Source organism: Camelus ferus, chromosome 7 (genome assembly GCF_009834535.1).
Source record: "Camelus ferus isolate YT-003-E chromosome 7, BCGSAC_Cfer_1.0, whole genome shotgun sequence".
NCBI classification, from domain to species: domain Eukaryota; kingdom Metazoa; phylum Chordata; class Mammalia; order Artiodactyla; family Camelidae; genus Camelus; species Camelus ferus.
Window position 1 is genome coordinate 75,460,715 of NC_045702.1, and position 17,870 is coordinate 75,478,584.

Consider the following 17,870-nt stretch of genomic DNA (forward strand, 5'->3'; position numbering starts at 1 on the left):
TATATACCTCAGTGACACTATCACAATCAAGAGGTAGACGATTTCTGTCACCCCCAAAACTTTCCTCCTGCACCTTTGCAGTCATTTCCTTCATCCTTGACCCAGGCAACCACTGATTAACTGTCTGTCATTATAGACAAGTTGACGTTTTCTTCAATTTCAGAGAATTGGAATACACTGTATGTAGTCTTATTTTGCTTCCTTCACAGAGCCTGCTTTTCAAATTCAACAGAATTACTGTGTTTATCAGTAGTTCCTTGCTTTTCATTACTGAATAGTATTCTGTTGTGTAGCTGTACTACACTTAGATCTGTTGATGAGTATTTATGTTGTTTCCAGGTTACGAATGCTGTTACGAATGAAGTATTCGTATTGCTTGAATATTGCTTGGTATTGCTTTGAGCATTCAGGTGCAAGTCTGTGATGATACATCTTTTCATTTTTCTTGGGTAAATACCTAGGAATGGAATTTCTTGGACATAGTAAGTGCATGTTTAATTTGTAAGAAACTGCTGTTTTGCAAAGTGGCTGTATCACTTTACATTCCTGCCAGCAATGTATGAGAGTTCCACTTTCTCCACATCTTCATTCACACTTGGTATTGTCCATCCTTTGAATATGGCCATTTAATGGATGTATGATGGTATCTTACTGTTTTAATTTGCGTTTCTCTGATGACTAATGATGATGTTAGGCATCCTTTTACGTACTTCTTGGCCACTGGTGTATCTTCCTCAGTGGAGCATCTTTTCAGATCTTTTGTAAGAGTTTGGTGTGAGACTTCTTCATATATCCTTGGTATGAGTCCTTCGATATATCTATAGATTTTGAATCTTTTCTCCCAGTCTGTGATTTGCATTTTTCTTAGTTGAGTCTTTCAAAGAGCTCAGTATATCTGTGTGTGCGTGTGTGTGTGTGTATGTGTGTGTTTTATGCTTTGGGTTCAATTTATTCTTGTCTCCCTATACATCATCTACAATATTGCTCCTGAATTCTGAAACGAATAATCAATTATATCAGGTGAGTGTGCTGACTTTTATTTTGTGAACTAAGCACAGTAGTTTTAAAAGAAATAGTGCCAGATGGCCTAGGGATACACACCTCACTGTTGCTTGCCAATGTCAGTCTAGCCAGGTCTACTTCTAGGGCAAACTTGGTAATCTAGATTGACTGGCAGATCCCTGGTGCTGCTGCAGGGCAGAGCCAGGCCTCCAAATTGATCCTCGGGGAATTCAAGGTAATCTGGGGGGACATTCCACACTTCCTGGGTGTTCCTCAGTGAAAACTCGCCTGAACCAGACTAAACTAACTGCCAACATTGGATATTTCCCTTGTAAGTTTGTAAGTGTGCCTGTCCATTATGATGCTTTCTTGAATATAAAAATTGAGTCCCTTCCTAATTCCCAGAGTCTAGTAAAGGGTTTTTTTGTTTGTTTGTTTGCTTTGTGTTTTGTTTTTTAAGGATCATGAAATATCTGAGAGAATTACCATATCTGAAATAATAAAGAGCTTCTTTTTTAAAAGTCTTAAGACAAGTCAACTATTTTAATTGTCCAGACTGGCAGTAAGGAAACAGGACATTTGAGGAAGAAGGTGATATAACAGACACATTGGCTAGTGGACTTTCCTGTAGGTGCACCAGTTAATGCTTCTAGGACAGCATCCAATAGAGCAGAAACCCCCCAAGCTATTGAGGGAGGAAGTCCCAAAGTTTTGTGTATGTGTGTAGGTCCATTTTGAACCTTATGGGAACTAGAGATGGGGGAAGAGGGCTGCTCTGCTATGTAGAGGAAGCAATAGGTGTGGGTGGAACCCCAGTCTGGGACCCCAGTCACAGTGCTATCCCAGGCTTTATCAAATCTCATGCTTATCATGCTGTGAAATGCCATATTTGAGTATTTATTGGGCTGGTTATATGAAAATGCTCTGACTAGAGCAGAAACACTGAATTCTGCTGATGGCATAGATTTAATGGGAAAAAACACTTTCTATTTGTTATTATAAATTCTTATCTGTTTCATTATGATATATATTATATTCTTAAGCATAGTGATTAAGAGCACAGCAAAGAACATGCAGAAGGATTGCCTTCCTGTCATAACTCCATCACTTACTAGCTATGCAACCTTGAACATGTAATTATATTTTGTTGGAGCCTCATGTTTCTCAACTGCAGAATGAGGCTATAACAGAACCCATCTCATAGAATTTTCTTATGAAGATTCATTCAGATAATCCATATGCCCGGCATATAGTGAGTCCTTAATAGATATTAACTATTATATTACTTAAAGTAATATCCTTGTAGAGATATACATGTATATATACTGAGAAATGAAAATTAAGAAATGTTAGATGTGGAGATGAGAAACTATAATCTAGCACATGGTAACTGGTGTTTCTAACAGAAGGTTCAAGAAGAAATGGAACATATACAGAATTCATTGATATAAATAGAAGATAATGCTCCAGGGCTGGAGGAAGACTTGAATCTACAGACTGAAAGAGTTTACCATGTTTCAGGAAAAATTAATGAAAATAGCTATAATCTAAATGTGTGATATTTTTGAATTTCAACGGTAAAGAAAAAAATTCTGGCAAGCATTCAGTAAGAGGAAAAAAAGTTTCCTACAGTGGAATAAAAAGGCAAGTTAGTCTTAGACCTCTCCGTAAGATGAACACTGTGTCAACAGAATTTTAGGAGAGACATTTGTGACCTAGCAATTCTAAATCATATATGCCTAAAAGAATCAGAAAGACATTCTCAGATTTAGAACTTAGAAAATGTGTCATTTATATTAATCCTGAAAATTTTACTCACAGGCATTCTTTAGCCAAGAAAGAAATGCATAAAAACAAACAAGGGAGTTCATGTTATAAAAGGAATAATTGTGAACATTGAAATTGGTTGTGCAGATTTAATTCTTAATTGTTGCACATTTGTTTACTGAGAATGTAATTGTAAGAAATAATTCTTGAGAGAAAATAAATACTAGTTTATTATTTATAAGCTTGGTAGAAAATCTGAATTATTTAAAAAAAATAGCGAGTGTGAGGAATAGTAAGGTGAAAAATAGTAAATACGTTCATTTTTTAATCTCAAGAGAGGGAGTTAATAAGTACTGTTTCACTTTCCTGCTGATGATTAGTGTCATAGGCTCAGTGTTTTTTTCTTTAAGCTGAAATGTCCTTATAATTAGAATTATAAATAGAACTATACTTTCCAAAAAGCATAGAGACTGCAAATAGGCATGTATAACAGGTTAATAACAGGTTAATTTTAAGGCATATAAATGATACTGAAATAAAGCTGTTTTTAAAAAGTATAGGAAAGTAAAATATAAGTAAAATATAAAATATAAAATATATATGGTCATAATGTTCACTTATGACCATACTCAATTATGACTATAAGTTAAAGTGGGTGCCATTCCTCTATGTACTGACCAAGATTTACAGATCAAGTCGATTAACAAGAGAGTTCAATGGAATAATGGATATAAGAGCAGACATTAAATAGAGTGACTCAAAAAGGTCTGCTATTGAACTTCTAGCATTTCTGCCTTCTACGTTAAAAGTTTTTCTTTTTCATATTTCCATGTCATGCTATTCACTCCATAAAGATCAGTGACTACTATCTCTTTTCTTGTTGAAGTATAATTGATTTATAATATGTTAGTTTCTGGTGTACAGCATAGTGATTCAGTTATATAAATATATATGTATATTCCCTTTCATTAGAGGTTACTACAAGGTTTTGAGTCTAATTCCCTGTGCTGTACAGTAGGACCTTGTTGTTTATCTATTGCTTTAAGTTACATTATTATTATTAATTATTATTATTATTATTTTCAGGTTTGTTCGGCTCTCTTCTTGCATTGTATTTTTGATATTTTGGATGTTTTTATATAAAGTCATCCATGTTAAAAGCACTGTTTTAAAACTCATACTCTTATTTATTTATTATAATTTTTATTGAAGTATGATTGGTTTACACTGTATTAATTTCTGGTGTACAGCAAAATGTTTCAGTTATACATATATATATTCCTATCCATATTCTTTTTTCATAATAGGTTATTATAAGATATTGAATATAGTGCCCTGTGGTACATAGTAGATCCTTGTTTTTCTATTTTGTATGCAGTGTTTTGTATCTGCTAATCTCAAACACCTAATTTATCCCCACCCCTTTCCCCTTTGGTAACCATAAGTTTGTTTTCTATGTCTGTGAGTGTTTCTGTTATGTAAATAAGTTTGTTTTATCATTTTTTTGGATTCCACATATAAGTGATATCATATGATATTTACCTTTCTCTGTCTGACTTAGTTCACTTAGTATGATAAGCTCTAGGCCTATCCACATTGCTGTAAATGGTATTATTTCACTCTTTTTTTATGTCTGAGTGGTATTCTACAGTGTGTGTGTGTGTATCACATCTTCTTTATTCAGTCATCTGTAGATGGGCATTTAGGTTGCTTCCATGTCTTGGTTGTTGTAAATAGTGCTGCTGTGAACATTGCGGTGCATCTGTCTTTTCAAATTAGAGTTTTCTCCACATATATGCCCAGGAGTAGGATTGCTGGATCATATGGTTAGTCTAGTTTTAGTTTTTTAAGGACTCTCCATACTGTTCTCTGTAGTGGCTGCACCAAATTACATTCAGACCAACAGCGTAGGAGTGATCCCTTTTCTCCACAACCCCTCCAGCATTTATCATTTGGGGATTTTTTAATAATAGCCATTCTGACTGGAGTGAGGTGATACCTCATTGTAGTTTTGATTGGCATTTCTCTGATAATTAGTGATATTGAGCATCTTTTCATGTGCCTATTGGCCATATGTATGTCTTCACTGGAGAAATGTCTGTTTAGGTCTTCTGCTCATTTTTTGATTGGATTGTTTGTTTTTTTGTTGTTGAGTTGTATGAGCTGTTTATATCTTCTGGAAATTAAACTCATGTCAGTTACGTTGTTTGGAAATATTTTCTTCCAGACGACTATTATCTCTTTACCATGGAGTATATTCACTTAATCTTCTTTCCCCCATTTATTGTTTTTGGCCTTGCATTATGTTCTGAATGATTTTTTCTTCCCCTCCTGCCTTCCTCCCTTCTTCCCTTCCTCTGTTCAACATGCAGCTATTGAGTGTTTGCTTTGTATCAGGCACTGCACTTACTCTGGATATAAAGTTGTAAGTAAAACAGATATGTCTTTGCTCTCATGGAACTTAAAATCTAATGACATATTAAGATTGTGACTCCTGTTTTCATTTTTTGCTGGATGAACCTCTGCTCATCCATTAATATAAAACATTTTTGTAAATGAATAATGGTAAGTAGATTTTGACTTTAAAAAATACCTGGTCTCTTTCATTGAAAGTCTGATGTTGGGTGAAATATTATGACTTCCACTGGAACAGATGCCCTGGACTGATAAGAGACACTAATTTAGTTAAAATTACCAAAGATTAGCAGAAAAATGCAAACCCTACCAAAGAATGTTCATCATCTTAGCCAGCCTCAGGAAAGAAGTTGTGAGGCGGGCAAGAGTGTGTTTTGTTCCCCATTGTGTGTCTCTAGACTCCAGTCTGGGATACTTTGCTCCTCCTACCTCCCCATTCATCCATCCTCCCACTATGTTGTGGCTTCTCGGACTCATTCAGGCACGTGGATACAAAGGGAATTCTTGACTGGCTAGGGCAGTGGTTCTCAAAGTGTTTTCCTTAGACCAGCAGCATCAGTATCACCAGAGAATTTTGTTAGAAATGCACATTCTCAGGCTCTGTCCTGTCTCTGCTGAATCAGAAACTCTGGGGTGGGGAGGCAGCAGAAATCTATTTTTAACAAGTTCTCCGGGTGATGGTAATCCAGCAGGCCTCAAGCTTGCTGCGCTTTGGAATCACCTTGAAACCTTTACTAACTGCTGATGATTGGGTCCCACCTCCAGAGATGCTGGATTTAATTGTTTTGGGGCATGGCCTGAGTATCAAGAACTTTGAACTTGTACAGCCAAGTGTGAGTATTGCTGGCCTAGATCTTTACAGACTGTCCTTCTCTTAAAACCCCACATGTGATCACAGTTTACATATCCTGCAGCCCATTTCCACAAAGAAATCTGCAAAACCAAACAACCAGCTTCATTCAGATCTTATTGTGGGGTCGAGACAGTATGAACATGCATGCCTGGGCTTGGTGACAGATGGTCCTGACTACTGTTCAGGGCTCCGGCACTCACCTGCTGTGTGCTTATCAGCAGGCCGCCTCGCTTCCTTATGGCTCAGTTTTCTCATCTGAAAAATAATAATCAGAATACCTGTGTTCCAGCCACTCTCAAAGGCAGCTTATCTGTAATCATTGATCTATTGTTCACAGCCCCCTTTCACAGATGAGAAAACTGAGGCACAGAGAGACTCTAGGACATGACAGAGCCAGGCTTTAAGTCCAGTTAATCTACTTCTCCAGTCTGTGCTCCTGCCCACTATGCTGTAATGCCTTGTCATAATGATAGTAAGAGTTGGACCTCGGGAGATTTTTGTGACGATCATATGTAGTTACCCATGTGAAAAAAACCCTAGTAGTACTTTAATGTCTGTACTTTTCCTCCCCTTTCTTTCCTCTTGTGAACTGTACATGTTTTAGTGTCAATTCCTATAGCGGCTCCTGTCTAACCTAGTGACAACAGAGTGGAGGTTTCAAGTACCAAGACCAACTATGGGTGGGGTCTCAGACACAGGATGTCACTACCCCTCACAAATCTGTTTAGACATGGGCTCGCCTAGTCAATCATCATTAAAGTAAATTTTTTAAAATGTACGTGCTCATTGGCCCCATGAGCGTACTCCCTTTAACCAGATAGTCAGATGAACCAGCATTTGGAGATCTTCAATTTGACAGTTTATGCCCTGAGATCTTAGCATTTCATTAGCATTTACTGATTAAATATACAGCACCTGGCTTCTCTTTCAAAGTATTGCTATGAAGGAAATGGTCTTCTCTCCTAAAGAACAACATTTTAAATTCATGTGATTTCTAGATGGAAAATTGTTGCTCTCAGCAAGCCTACACCTTGTTGTGACTTTGCTGCTCTTTTTGACAGTCTTTAAAGTCAGAAAGTAAGATTGCAGGAATTGCTGTCCTATTTAAAAAAAAAAAAACACTATAAATATACAAGAAAGCAGTGGCACTCTTTCTTTTTTTTCTGGTCCGGGGGACTGGAGAAAGTCTATGGACCCTCATTGGAGGTTAGTTTTGAATCTTGAATGTCAGTAGGGCTTGTTTCTGTGTGTCTTGTGGAATTATTTTTAAGCATATCATGAGTTGCCTGACTTGTAGTCAAACCTCTTTCAGCAATCAATAGGGCATTATGTGAATCCTGGAAGGGTGGATGTGAGTATTACTCACTTGGCTTTTCCTTTTCTATCTGCAACCTATACGGGTGGCAGAAATGGAAATGAGGGATACTTTGAATAGTTAGAGCAGAGTACATAGGGAGAATAAGTTAAGTGGTGGACAGTAATGATGGCAAGGGAAACTAAATGAAGCCAACCACGGAGGGAACTGAAGGTGGGAGAATTAAAAGACCTAGTGAATAAGCATGTCAGGAAATGTTACCAACTCCAGAAATTGAGGGAGATGAAATAAAAGGTTTAAAAATAAAAGGGAGATAGACTACACAGAGGGTAAAGGGGAAAAGAGAATGATCAGGAGTCTTTGTAGACAGTTATTTGGACATCGAATGTCACGAAAACATGTTTGATGCAGACACAATAAGTACGAAACTAAGTGGCAGAACTAAAAGGTGGTTAAATTAGACACCTCCTGAAACTGGAGTTGCAATAGCTCTGTTAAGTCTATTTGAGGGACTCGAATGACGCCAAAGTAGCACTGAAAAATGAACTTACCAAAGAGGGGCTGTTTAGAAATGGCACATATTAAGAGGGGAATCAGCAAAAAGGATCTAGGGGAGAACCATTCAGACTTTGCCCAGGGGAGGGAAGTCTTTTGCGTCAGAAAGGTAAAGATCAGTTGGGAAGTTAAATCTTGGCCGTGTTTTGCACCGAGGAATTCTGTAGGTTGCAGAAAAGTTCTATAGGTTCTTGAGAAGTTTGGCCTCTGGTTTTCAGTCTGCCTTTGCTCTCACAGGTGGAATGGTCCATTTGAAAACTCAGGGCTTCTGAGCAGATAGGTACTGACTGCCCTGTCTTCTGAGAGGGGGACTGTAGGCCTCTGCCACTTGTGGAACCACTTTCCCAAACCCTATCCCCCTCTTCTCCTTCTCAAGCTCAGTGTAATCATGTCCTTCCCAGGTCAGACCATTTCCTCTTCTTATTCATGCATCCATCTCCTTCTCCATCCCAACTGGGGCCATGCCAGCTTAACTCCTTGCTGAGCTCAACTTTCCAAGCAAAGATTGGTGATGGCCCCAAAAAAGCACAGAGAAGACGTTTATTCCCTTCCTTTCTTTTGCCTCCCCACCAACTCCCTCCTCCAGGTAAAAACAGTCTTGGATTTTATACAGTGAGATTACCTTTTCATTATTTCTTGTCTCCTAAAGCAAAAGGAACAAGGCAGAAGCTGAGTTTTAATAAATTCTCAGGCCTCTGTAGCCCAGCGTCATTAAACATTTGAGTTTTTAAACAATTTTTGTTGTCCTGTTTCTGTGCTCACCTGGCAAACATCTCAAAAGGATTTGTCTTTCCATCTAGATCTACCTCCAGGGAGAAAATGCACTAGAACTGCTGATATAATTATTGTGGTCTTCATGGCATTTATAGTTTTTATGGTAAATTAATAAGTTGGCATTATGATCTCTCTGAGCTGGGTTAATGAGAAGTTGTTTGAGAGGTGTGACTCCACTTATGTGCTGGCAGACTGGCTTAAGCCAGGTTTGGAAATTTGAAAGCCAGACTTGGCACCAGGGTAGAATCACCAAGATAATGATTGCCTCTCTAGAAGGCTTCTTGGTAGGCAGCCAGCCTGCCTCTGTTGGTGATACTTGAGTTCCTGGGGAGCATGGATGGATATTCATCATTTATGCATGCATTCACTCGCTCATTCATTTATCCACTCATGTACCAATTCACTCATTCATTCTTTGAAGAAATAGAGGGAGTTTTACTTTAATTCTAGGATGAGCTAAGGTAACTGCACTTTCTTACCTACATTATAATACTGTGAACTGTACATGGTCCTAAATTGAAGTTAATACATCAATGTCACATTCTCTTTTTGATTCTTTTAGCATAGAAGGAAGTTTTAAAATACTTATTTTTAAAAGTTTGAGAGGAGGAAGCACTTTGGGAATGGACCTCCAAAAACTGCACTCCCTATAAGAGCAATGAGACCACTGGCAAAAAAAATATCAAAATCTACTTTTCCTAGAGCTCTGGAAGCTAACCAAAGGCTTGCAGAAATCTGAAAAAAATCTATGAAAGAAAAACAGCTGAATCTCAGTAGAAACAGTGAGCTTTGTGGCATTTGTACTTGTCTCATACCCATCCCTCCTTACCCAGCTCTGTGGTAGCCTTGAGTACTCGCAGTCTCACAACCACTGTAGTTGTGAAAACCAGCAACCTAGAAGCCACTGCAGAGGGTTAACAGGTTGGGAACTCTCCAAAAAGTCCCACCTCCAGAGTATTGTTTATTTGGCCCTTCCCACAGTTCCCTGGAAAAGCTCTATTCACAGAGTGGTTATTATTTGACCTGATTTGGAGCTCACTCACTAGGAGAATCAGTATCCCTGAGGAATGTGTGAAAAATAATCATTGGCAGTTGTTTAATATTACAGCTGCCGGAGGCTATAATGCCAATTAGGGCAAACAAGAGTCTTGCAAAAAACTTAAAAGGAAGATGTGAGAAGCATGACACCCATAGGAGTTTTTGAAATGTTCTCCCATAGTCCTATGGATCTAGAAGGCCACGTACATGTGCAAGGCTGTGATCGTGTCAGGAAAGACCAGAGAATGTTTTAATTTATCATATCTGGTTGACTTTGAGGCTCTGTACAACTAGAAAATGAAGGCACTAAAGCAGAGTTATAAACTTCTAGAGCATTGAAGGTGTGTCCTGGTACATACACACAGCCCCTTAATAGTCAAGAACAACAACAAAAAATCATCAGTTGATGAGTGGATAAACAAAATGTCCTATGTCCATATGATGGGATATTATTCACCAATAAAAATAAATGAAGGACTGATACATGCTACAACATGATGAATATTGAAAACATGCTAAGTGAAAGTAGCTAGCTGCAAAATAGGCAAATCTTTAGAGACAGAAAATAAATTAATGTTTGCTGGGGGCTTGGATGTAGGAGGAGTGCAGAGTGACTGCTAATGGGTAAGAGTTCTTTTGGAAGATGATAGTGTTCTAAAATCAGATATTAGCAACAGCTATATAACTCTCTGAATATACTAAAAACTGATTTGTATAAAAGGTGAGTTTTATAGTATGTGAATTATATCTCAATTAAACAGTTATAAAAATTCTGCTTCAACACTTCGGCAAAGCAAACTAAGTCTACCTAGTATAGTAGTTTTCAGCTTTAGTGTACATCACGTCACCTGGAGAATCTTATTAAAATGCATATATTCTGGTTCAGTGGGTCTGGGGTGGGGCCTGAAATTCATCATTTCTAATGAGCTCCCAAGTAATGTTGAAACTTCTGGAATTCAAACTAATAGACTTGAAAAAAATAAAAAGTCTAAAAAGATAACTTCAGAAATATCAATTAATGGGCCTAGTGATGTAATTTAGGTCATTTAAATTGTCTTTTTACACCCTTCTAAGTTTTCTGGCTCTTTGAAATTTCTTTTTTTTCCTTAATAATCAGAAAGGTGTAAATAGCTATTTCTAAAAAAGGAAAAGAAATCCTCTGCAAGCATGTTATATTTGTTTTAGGCTAGTGTTAATTTTCCTTCTTTCCTACATTTCTGTCAAGAGAACTGATTTTGTAAAGAAACTGTGGATGAAAATCTAAATATATATTCATATTATTATTGATTTTGTATTTCCTTTTTAAACATTCTGGTTAGCATTAATAAGGCAATTGAGATCCATTAGTTATAATTACTAGCCATCATTTTTCTAAGGATCAACACTGCCATAAGCTGTGACTAGTTCTTGCCCAGAGAGCTAATTTTTATACCACAATTGTCCAACATCTAGTATATGCCTCATTGCCATGAAAGATGCCAAGGAGGAAGGGATTCTAAAGATTTGATTTACAAAGACATTATAGTTATTTTTTAAGGACTGGATAGCTTACTAAATTACAAGGTTCATTTTAACATGATCAACAAACATGGTGATTTAAAAATTAAAATAAAAAATTAAATTTAATTTTTCCTAAATATATGTATCCATAGTCCATTAAGAAAGCTGACTTCAGAGCTGTTTAGTTGTGGCAGTGGCCAGATCCTCCTGTCTGCTCACGGGCTCCACTTTCTGTGAGTGCATACAGTGACTTACCTGTGTGCTCCAGATGGTCTGCTACTTAGTGTCATTTGTATCATTACAGGCAATAATTTTTTTTCTGAAACTGGCAGCCAGATTTGTTGCCACCGACTCTCAGCCTTCCTCCTCCACTCCTAGCCCAGGGACACTCTCCATAGTTTTTATCTGCTTAGCTATCAGGAGAACCCACTGACTGACAGGAGGAGAAGCAGTTAGGAGAGGTGGGACTAATTGGACAACAGGTGAAAGAAATAAATTGCCTGCTACTGATATACTGACTTTCTTCTGCATTTTTCTGTCTCAGTTTCTGCTCTGTCCCCAGTATACTTTATGAGAATAAATTCCAATACTTTATGAGAATAAATCTCCTCAGCCTGGATTTTTCTAGGGCACCAGGTGATATCACATATTGGATTAAGTCTTAATGAGTTTTATTCTTTATTTCCTCATGTTTACGGTGTTAACCTGACCTCAGATCTTACAACACCCTGAAAAAAAAAAAACTTTGCTTTTTATGAACATGCATTTACTAATAAAGGCTCTTCCTGGCTAAAAGTGATAGAAACAGGCAAAGTTAACCTAAACTTCAAAGGGAATCCAGATTGTCTCACTGGCCTCAAGAGCAAAAAGGCAGGTGGGCCTGAGGGAAGGACACTTTGGAAGGCCACCAAAACTCCTCTTCTTCACTGTTCTCTCTCTGTATAGCACCTTTTCCTGCCCTTGGGTCCATGTAGAAAACATGGCAATTCCATCACCTCTACTGACCTGAAATATAATAGTGAACTGCCAGATATTTCTCTAACAAAGATGGGTTTATGCCAGATAATTGAATTGGGATCTGCAACCATGGGGAGCCAGGTGCAAGTCCCCCAACAGCAAGGAAAGGAGCATGCTTTTATAGAGAGGAACAGGAACTTGGGAGGGCTACATAAAGAAAGTGATGGTGGCTTTTCATTGGCTGAGTCCTTGCCAGGAAAGAAGAGAAGTCTTTCTTCTTCCTGTTGGGCTCTGCTCTGGTTGCAGGGCATGACAACTCCCTCTTCTGGTCTCCCATCTCTATTTAATTGAGGTTTCTGTTTATTAATTTTTTACATCTCTGAATTTGTCTGTTCATAATCTTTTAGGTTCAGCCTTACTAAGAGGGACCAACTCTCTCCTAGACCTATTCCAGATTCTGAGGAAAGGGAATTAGCCCAGTTTTTTTCAATTGCCCACCTTATGTGAGGGTCACATTGTACAAAATGACTTCCAAAGACCACTGCTACAGGGGACATGAAGGAGGTCAAATATAGGGAAATGAAGATGGCACAAAATGACACAAAACGGTATTGACCTAAGAGAAACAGTAGCCTAGAAATGAAGGTCTCCAGAGCAGTGGTTATGGTAAGATACTAGAGAAAGTTGATAAGATTTCGACTGACAGAAGCACAGGATATAGCCAGCAAGGGTGGAGTTATGAAGCTATAACTCTTCAGCTTCTCAAGGGAAGGAATGACAGAGCTATTATATTAAAGGTTCAGCAAAGCTCAATCTAGGGAAATCAGAGGCATCCTCTTTTCTATAACCCATACTCTTCATTAGATCCCTTGTGTTTCTACTATGAAATATGTTACAAAAGCACAATGAGGAGTTAAGAAAAAGAAAGGTGAAAAATATATGGAGATTTTCTTCTGTGTTCAGTTGTCATGTTTTGCTTGCTTGGGTTAAAAGTCATTCAATTAACATATCCAAGGAGTCCCAATAAAAATCTGGAAATCAGAGAAAACTGAAAATAAAATCAAATCTAAAAATAAAATTATTAGAACCTAAAGAATATTCTCATAGTTCTTGGGACACATTTTATTTAACGTAACTAGTAATAAGTGAATTTTCCAGTAAAATTATACGAATCCCATTGTAGTAAAAATTATAGGCTATAATTTTAATATCATGTAGTATTATCACTTTAAAAATTATTCTAGAGCTGTAACACTAAGAGTAGAGAATCTTATCATTTTGGGGGTTTTATTACCCAACAAATCATATCACCATTTCACTCTTAACTTCCACAGTTATTTCGTTAAAAAAAGTTTTTTACAGGTTTTATTTGGAGATATTGTGGGTTTGGTTCTAGACCATGACAATAAAGCAAATATTGCAATAAAGCAAGTCCCATGAGTTTTTTGGTCTTCCAGTGCATATAAAAATTTTTTATACTATACTGTGGTCTATTAAGTGTGCAATAGCATTATGTCTAAAAACCTGTACATACCTCACTTAAAAATACTTTATTGCTAAAAAATGCTAACCATCATTTAAGCCATCAGAGAGTCATCTTTTTGCAATAGCAGCATCAGGGATCACTGGTCACAGATCACCACAGCAAGTATAACAATAATGGAAAAGTTTGAAATATGGTGGGCATTACCAAAATGTGACACAGAGACACAAAGTGAGCAAATGCTGTTGGAAAATTGGCACCAGTAGATTTGCTCAATGTAGGGTTGCCATAAACTTTCAATTTGTTAAAAACACAATAGAGCAAAGCACAATAAAAGGACGTATGCCTATATATGAATTGTGATTGTAATTTTTGGCCTTCTCACTACCTAAGAAAACCTGAGACCCTTGAGATGTTCCAGAATTCCTAGGAAGTTGTGACCATACTTGCAGTGGCAGCTGGGGAAGCAAAATGTAACTGTTGGTCTAGAAGTTTTCAGCCACTTCATCACATACCCCCGCCTTTCCCCAATTATAGCACTGTCCTTTCCCCCTTCTCTGGGTGCAGTCTGTCCTCCAACAGCACACACCTCATGGTATTAAAAGAAGGCACATTTCTTATCCTCCAGTAACCCATTTATTCAGCAAACACTTAAAGAGTATCTACTACTTGAAAGGCAGAAGAAGGGATGTAAACAACCAGAAAAGAAGCAGTGTCCTTAACTACTTGGTGTCCTGAACACCAAGGAGTGTCTAGTTCAAAAGGGAAGTGAGGATAGACTTGAGCCTTGAAGGGAGGGTGGGAATTTGATAGCAAACAGGGAATGGGTGTTCCATGTTAAGCAAATAGCACAAGTAAAGACTCCTGTGGCTAAAAAAGTTTATCTTAAGCCCCAAGAAAATGGCAAATACCAGAACCACTTCAACAAGCAGTTTCTCATGATAGATAGACAGGGTTGAGCCCTTATTTTAAATTTCTCTCTCTCAGGATGGAAAACCAGCCCCTCTTAAGTTTTAATGGGTATTATTTTCTACTCATTTAACTTTTCTTCTTTGTTTTTTGTTTGTTTGTTTTTATGTTTTGGCAAGTCTCTTCAGCTTCTCTTCAACTTTCTTATAACATAAATATCACAACTATACAAAATCCTCCTATGAAGCTTTCACTGGACAGTCTAGCATGAACTGCAGAAGTGATCATCAGTTTATAAAAAGTCACAGTCCTCCTTCCATGTGTTCAGGGTTAAGTCCCTCCCCCTGGGGAACAACTCTGTATTATCATCCATGTGAAAAGCATAAAGAAAGACAGAGCTTCAGGGTTCCATCCCTGTTTCCAAATATCATTTCCCGAACAGAGAGGACACAGAACGCATGCAGATGTAATCCTAGTCGGAGTTAGTAATCTACTGCTGTTCTCTCTGGGTCATTTTCTTCCTGTTGTTAGTGGATTTCCTTTGTCTCCCTGTGCGGTGAGACCAGGGCAAAGTTAGGAGGCAGGTGAAAAACTGTCCCACAAAAGGCAGGAACTAACAGTTTTAATGCTTTACAGTTTGCAAAGCATTTCCACATGGACTGCCTCTTTTAACTCACATGTTCATCTGTGTCGATTATCCCATTTTACAGAAGAGAATAGTGAGACACAGAGAGAGAAGGTAACTTCTCAGTATCTTCCAGTCATTAGCAGCAAGTTCAAGCCAGGTCTTCTTGCCTGTCACACCTTATTGTCCAGTGATGCTGAGCTGCCTGGCAGCTGTCACATCCCATTCCTCCCTCTTCCTCTTCTGTTCTTCATGGGCAAACTTCTGTTTTCCCTCCTTCCCTGGCAAAAAGAGTGTCCCCTGGGTACTTTTATCTGAGCTACATGTCCCTAATATCACAGCTCATCACAGTGTTTTCCTCTGATTTGTTTGCCTGTTTTTCCCCCTTGCTGGCCTGAGCGTCTTTGAGAGCATGGATTAAGTCTTATTTGTTTCAGTGTCCTCAGTGCCTCCCATAGGATCTGACAGGTAGTTGGTGCTTAAAAATGGTTAATTCCCTTTCTAGAGACTGGAGTTATAGTCGTGGTTGGAGTAAAAACACTGGTTTCCAGGAGCTTCTGTGTGCTGCAGCAACGTGACAAGGAACTGGGGGGAAGATGTCACTTCCTATGTAGTTTTCTGAGAGGTAGTGAGTTTCTGTGAGCTGATCCATAGCCGCCAGCCCTGCTGTCCTCTCACTTCCCAAGCCGTGTTACTGAGTCCACGCTCATTCTGCTTGCTGCACAACAGGCCAGTAAATTGGGAGATGAGGTGTTAGGGCAAAGAATAATAACTTTATTTAGAAAACCAAGAAGATGGAGGATTGATATCCTAGAGAACTATGTTCCCCAAGTCAGAATTTAGGCTCCTTTTATACTAAAAAGGGGAGGGGATGTGGTTGGTTGTTGCAAGCTTCTTGGTGTGGGAATACTTTGTTCTTGCAGCTGTCCATGTAAGTCAGGTCATGGTGTCCCTGTAAACCTCCAACGAGACAAATGTTATTCTCTATTCTGCAACTTTTTTAGCTTTATCTGAATGGGAAAGTGTTAAACCCTTAAAGGTTAGAGCTTTGAGAATAGGCTCTCCTGTATGTTTCAGGCTATAGTCAACATTCTTTTTACAAAAGGTGCAGAACTAGCATGACTAAGCAACGGAAACAGAGCACAGGGTTAGAGCCAAAGGAACAGACCAAATACGGAGTCAGATTTGTTCTTCCCTGTTACAGGCATGTTGGTTTGTTGGGTGAACAAAGCCCTGGTGCAGCTCTAGGTACTAGAGTAAGCATCTTGGTACTAAGAGGTTTGAAATTAGAGTGAATGTTGGTATTTTGCGCAGTTTTCATTTTGCTGGGTAATTTGATTTTTATTTATTACTGCTATAATGATGTTTTCCCACATCTATTCTGTAACTAAGTGAGGTCAGAGTAAATTGTCTGAGAATCCTGCTGTGTTCTTCTGTTCTTAAGGTGATCATGTTACCCTGAAGTGGCTGCCCAAGATACCCAAGGGATTGGATAGAGGGCTATATGAAGACTCTGGGAGAGAATTAGAACTTGACTTGTCATGTATTTTTACAGATTGATATCCTTGAGCAGTCATCCCGGGTCAGGTTACTTATAGAAGTTCAAAGAAGAAGGCAAGTATTCTCAGTTGTGGTCTGAACCTGCCAATTAACTTTTATTTAAAAGACCAGTTTGGCATAAATTACACTGCAACTAAAGTTGTATTTGGCAGCTTCTGTCCATCATTTAATGGGAGAATATAATTAACCCTATCTGGTAGATCAGTTCTTTCAGCTACCATGGGGCATATTCTTAAGATTATTCATAATGACAAGTTCTTTAATTGCAATCTTACTAAAGAAAATTAAATATTCTACATAGACTATACTGAGGTTCCTTAGTTTATGAGTTATGCTTGAAAAAGTTCAGTTTTTAATTACCTGTCATCTGATTTTTACCAGATTGCATAAATATTAAGTGAAAAAAAATCTAGAAATTTGGCCTCAAAGACAGTATCCTTTCCACTCAGCCAAACTAACAAACTCAAATAACCTTTAAACACTGCCTAAATGGCCCAGTCTCTAATTTCTGTGAAAATTGCAGACATTTCAAACATTTTCTCAACATTTTCACCTCAAAAATTTCAGCCTCCTCCTTCTCCAAACCTTTCATAATGACCGTTGATGAGTTTTCCATTATACATCATTTGGAATCATTTTTATAAACACTCTGTGTTGGTGAAGACAGCCGCCATTTATAAAGGTTGATTAGACTATATCCATGTGCCTAATTACATTGTTGTAAGTAATTTAGAGCTATGAATTTTTATGTTGATATCTCCACTCGAGTCTTATAGAAATAACAAAATGTATAAAATTTTCCTGTTTGTTACGTAGAGAGGAAGCTCTAGGGCCAATTGTTGTCTGGGTCTGGGCCCGAGTTGTGGCCTTGACTGTTGGGTCACTTCACTTCTTCGCTGTAGCAAGGGCTCTTATTCCGTATACAGTGATTGGAAATAGCACAAGTAATAAACTACATATGGAGAAAATCAAGATTCTCAGCCACAAACTCTAGACACAATAGAACATGGCTATTCTAAGCTTATTCCGAGGATTTATCCCAAATTTGTTTATAAAGATTCTTGAAATTCTTGGAGGAAAAGAAAATTTTAGAGATAATATTATATTTGCACATATT

At 38.0% G+C, this 17,870-nt stretch overlaps 1 protein-coding gene across 5 annotated transcripts in view; it reads left to right on the forward strand.

The window, feature by feature from the left end:
* Positions 1-17,870, forward strand: part of LHFPL3 (LHFPL tetraspan subfamily member 3) — a 629,939-nt gene that overhangs the window by 125,687 nt on the left and 486,382 nt on the right. The gene's annotated exons all lie outside the window — the stretch shown is intronic.